Consider the following 5557-nt stretch of genomic DNA (forward strand, 5'->3'; position numbering starts at 1 on the left):
AGAAAAGGAAAACCGGTAGGAAAAGTGTGCTTGACAAGGAAGCACAGTTTATGCTTCACAGGGAAGCAAATTTTATGCTTCACAGGGAAGCAAATTTTATGCTTCAGTTTTTTGGGCTAGCATAGTTTGTGCTTCACGGCGCGCACAACTTTGCTTTCCCTTGTTCTTCACGCTGTGCGCCACTATGCATTTTAAGTTTTGAGGAAGCACAGTTTGTGTCTCACGCGAAAGCACAACTGAACTTCAGGGTGGACCGTAATTGTGCTTTTAACTTTTTGGGAAGCACATTTTGTGCTTCACGCGATGCACATCTATGCTTTTCAATTTTTGGGATGCATGATTTGCGTTTCGTGCAGTGCGCAATCATGCTTTTTTACTTTTCAAAGAAGCACAGTTTGTGCTTCATGCAAAAGCACAACTGTACTTTTCACTTTTTGGAAGCAAAAATTTGCTTTCGCACGATGTGTTTCATGTGGAAAAAATAAACAAAATAAATTCAATTCGAAACCCGAGCTCAGATGCACCCGGAGAACAGTAAAATTAAAAAAAATAGAAAAAAATAAAAATAATAAGAATTGTATTACAAGATGCTCATATGTGTGAACTCCGTGCAAATACGGGCCGGCCACTTCTCTGCACGGTGGAGCAAGGGGGTGCGCGGGCGCTTGCTCGCGCGTGACCTACACGCTGAAGAGGAGAACCCCTTTGAAGGGTCTTCCCACCGAGAGCTCCTCGTTAAAGCTATAGAACTAAATGGCGCTTCCCATGTAAAGCTTGCTCTGTTCGAGGCACTCGCCCTGTTATTTTTATCGTCCGCTCCATTGAAAATCACTCACTTTTTTTTCCTTTCAAAAATATTTTAAAACATGCAATCTTCTTTCAATTTTTAGGAAGCAAGTTTGTGTTTCATGCAATGCACAATCATTCTTTCACTTTTGGAAGAAGCACAGTTTATGCTTCATGCGGAAGCACAATTGTGCTTCACATGATGAACAATACTTCTTTTCACTTTTCGGCGAGCACAACTTTTGCTTTTACACGGTGAGCTTCATGCGGGGAAAACAAAAAATATCAAGAGAAGTCTAGGAACATCCATGCAAAATCCGAACCCTGAAAAACAGAAAAAACAAATAAAAAAAATGCGTGCAAGAACAAAAAGAAGTCCTCCGGCGTTTGCGCCAGCTCAGTACACGTGGCGACGGCTGGGTGCACCACGAGGCGGCCCTCACGCGGTGCTGTTGCGAAGGCTACGCAGGGGATACCCGCTAGTTAGTTGGTCCCCTTACTATCCATTAGCATCCGTTATTCTCTCATTCTTATCTTATGGGCTTTTTCTTTTATCTGGGCTACAAGGACAACAAGCCCATCCAAGTATTCCTATGGGTCAGTGAGAATGACAGCACCAAATGAGGAAAACCCTATCTGACGCATTGTGCATAGGCGTTGAAAGATACAGGGCAGCGCATACATGGGCCCAACCAATGCTTGTCGAGGTATTTCCGAGTGAGGTCTGGTTTACTTGGGTTTTCTTTTTCAAATTTGTTTATTTTTTCTATTTATATTTTTTTTGTAAAATGTCTACAGAAATTTCATTTTTTTGGAAATTCTATAAAATGTTTGCATTTTCAAAAATGTTTGGCATTATCAAAATTTATGTGGAAATTAAAAATATCACAGTTTCAAAAAATGTATGGGATTTACAAAATGCACTTTTCAAGAGAAACTTTGAAATTCTTGAAACTTCAGTTAAAACTAAAAAAAGGCAGGTTTTAAAATTTTGTTTGGAACTTCAATTTTTTGGTTAGCAGAAACATTTTTGCCTTTCAAAAATATTATTGAGATCTCCAAATTTGTTCAAAATTTCAATTTTTATTGGAATATTTTAAAAAAGATACAACTGTGCTTTTCAATTTTCACAAAGCAATTTTGTGTCTCACGCGGTGCACAATCATGACTTTTCGAAGAAGCATAGTTTGTGGTTCACGGGATGCACAATTGTGCTTTTCACTTTTCGGGAAGCACAACTTTTGCATTTTACACGGTTAGCTTCATGGGGGAAAAAGAAAATCAAGAGAAATATAGGAAAATCCATGCTAAATCCGAAGCTGAAAAAACAGAAAAAACTAAAAGAGGACGTGCAAGAACAAAAAAGAGTACCCACTATTTCACCCAGCGAGCTACACGTGGCAACCGCAGGGTGCACAACGAGGCTGGCCCTCGAGTGCTCCTGTGAGGAAGGCTATGCAGGGGGCACCCGCTGGTTAGTTGGTCCCTATTTGTCTTTTATGTGGACTGCAAGGACAACAAGCCCATCCAAATATTCCTATGGGTGAGTGAGAATGAGAGCATCAAACTATTTAATTTGGTTTTACTGTTCATCCCGGGCTCATCTAAGCCCGGGTTCCGAAACGCCGCTCCCTCCTGTTCACCCTTTTTAAGGATCGTTCCCATTGAGAACTCCTCATCACCCCTATAGCACCAAAAGGCGCTTGTAAAGCTTGCTCCGTTCAATACAATCACACTGTTTTTTTCTCTTTCGGCCGCTCTAGTGAAATTCACTCGTTTTTTCCCTTTTTATCACTGTAGAGAAAGGTTCAAGAAAAAACGATTACCAGCTATTTTTGTAAAATATACATTAAAAAAAGTTCACAAGTGTGGAAAAAAACTTTATAAACATGAAACAAGTTAACAAGTTAAAAAATGATACATTATAAAAAAGAAAATTGAATTTTAAAAAAGTTCATGAATTGAAAAGAGTAAGTAAATTCCAAGAATGTGTACAATCATATTAAAATCGTAAATTCAAAAAAAGTACGCAGTGTAGAAAAAGCTCATGGGTTTGAAACATTCACGAATTTACAAAATATAAAAATTGAAAAATAAATAAAATAACAAATTAAAATTGAGAGGAAAAATGAAACTAAAATAGTACATAATAAGTAAATAAGTAACAGCTTCAAAACAAAAATATAAGTAAAAATAGAAAGAAAATCCCTGCCTGAAAAACCGAAGAGAATCTTCTAGAAGGTCTCAAAACCAGTAATGGAGAGAGACACATATGTCTATCCAAATAAAGTTATCAAAGGACGTGGGTGCCAACTACCAATAACATTGTAATTGGCACTATAAGCATTAAATAGGAAGTCCGGTTTAAGTTTTCCTTGTTTCGGTTACCCTTATTATCTACTCACTAGTTAAGTGGCATCCCTTACAAAAGTCGCTCCCACCTTGTCTAGTGGTGAGAAGTGAGCGCACTGCATGTTCGAAACTTGTCACAACCTGAAAGTTTTATATTTTTCGTAGATTTGTCATTTTCAAAATATTTTATCTCTTCAACCGTGCGTTCAAATCATGAATAGTTTTCACTTTGTGTTTCTCTCGTCGAGTTCTTAAAAAGTAGATCCCATGTTATGCTTGGACAAACTTTAATAAAAAAGGGAAACCCAGTTGGCTTCTCTTGTGTGCGTCGCGCTGCCATGAAATATTTAAAAAAATGTTGTCAATTTTTCAAAACATCTTCATATTTTAATATAAAAACCACCGTCAAATAAAACTAGAAAAAACCCGTTCGCTGTAGTCTACTAGCCTACTGTGCAGCTTGCTGCAGTGCTTTGATTTCCTACAGTGCCTATGGTGCGGTGCAGTTGGCTGCTCTTGTGTGTGTCGTGCTGTTATGGACGCGTTTGGTAGGCTGCATATACCTTAGCCAGGCCCGCGCGGAAAGAAAAAGATCTGTTTGATTACCCGCATTCACTATTGGGCCTGCATAGCATGAAGATTAAAGCACGTCTGGGCCTACATCCAGAGGAGCGCTCAAATCAGCCGTTTTTGTGGAGCCAGGCCCGCGCGATGCAACACTAGGCACGTGGGCGTGGGCGGTTGCACGCGTGGGTGCGGTCCCGATATGTCGCGTTGTTTCCAGGCATGTCGTCATAAATTACCCTCACCTTCCCTCACCGCTCTCTCCCCTCTTCCCCACTCACACCAGTGGCGACGACGGCGGCGACAACCTGAGCTCTAGTGTGAAGCGATCCAAGACGGCGGCGGCAACCTCCAGAGCGACTGTAGACCTCCACTGGTTTAGGCCGATATGAATGAATGCTGACCATTGAACTACATGTTGTTCATAATGCAGATGGACAAGGGCAAGGAGGTGGTCCCACCATTGGAGAAGGGCAAGGAGATTGTGCCTCCATTGGTAAAAGTGCCAGTGCATGAGCACCCAAGCCCCAAGCGGAGGAACTATGGCCACTACCACCAGGAGTCAGGACCAAACCACTTCTGCAAGGTTATCCTTGCTCTAAAGCTGGAGAGTCCGCCGTTGCCTCTGGACTTCACGAAGCACTTCCCCGCCATCCCTACAGAGTTCAAGCTCAAGACGAACACCGACTGCGCATGGAGGGTGACGGTGATCAACGACAGGGTCACCCTTGATCAGGGTTGGGCCAACTTTGCCGCCATTAACCAGATCATGATTGGGTACATGTTGATGTTCAAGCTGTTGTCCCCTGACACCATGAACGTGATCGTCTTCAACAACGAGGGCGTGGAGGTGGTCACCAAGTGCAAGGAGCACGACAATGAACTTCGCCGCGACTGCTTGAGCTCCTGTTGCCCGTTTCTTGTTGGTTCTTGCTTTAAGACTTGGGTTTCGTCAAGAACTTATGGTACTATGTTGGTTTAAAACTTGTTCTGCGTGGTTAAGACTTATATTTGTGTCTAAGATTGTTCTGTTGCTACTAGTTTAGTTGTTAGTAGTTCATGTGTGCCTTTGATAACCTCATCACATTGAGGAGGAGGTTACCACACAACTGTCTTGAATGTAACCAAACAACCGGAATTGTGTTTCCCCTCAAACAAGTTCGCAACCAAAGAGCAGGCCTTCCGTTTTAGCACATGCAGGCTAGAGGGGATGCAGGCAATCAATCAACATGCAGATGTTTGTTTTTTATTTGCATGTGATCAGCCAGGCTCAATTGGAACAGGTATGCGGAGTGACAAAAAACGATGCAGATAGCCAAACGCGCCAACGCAAATGAAATCACATGTATGCATTTCAACTATGGGCCAACTTTTAATTAGCCGACAAAGCCTAGTTCGATGTGGCGCCACCTCTGGGAGCCATGTGGTTTCGCTTTCTCTCTCTCCGTTTCCACACAATACTATCTTTCGACTATTTAACCTGCACGTGGCTGCACCATTGTTTTTTATGGATTGCTCGATATTATTGAATCATCTGCTGAACTAGGAGAAATAGTATATACATCAAGTCTCCGCTGTCAGTATCGTGGATTATATTCTCTATTTATAGTACGATAATTTTGATTTGGAAGAATTCTGGCCTGGCAGCATATGTTGTGGGGTATGTGTATGGCAGTAGTAAGTTGCGTTTGGTAAAATCTCTCGTTTTAACTGAAGTAGTAAATGTGATTTGGATAATCAGTCAGGGTGGATATTGAAAAGATACGAAGGATCTCCCTCCAAGCCCTGGGTACAACTTTTATGGAAAACGGGTTTCCATGGGATTCTGCAGGGATCTATAATATATATCTTTTAC

Source organism: Triticum dicoccoides, chromosome 4A, assembly GCF_002162155.2.
Source record: "Triticum dicoccoides isolate Atlit2015 ecotype Zavitan chromosome 4A, WEW_v2.0, whole genome shotgun sequence".
NCBI lineage: Eukaryota > Viridiplantae > Streptophyta > Magnoliopsida > Poales > Poaceae > Triticum > Triticum dicoccoides.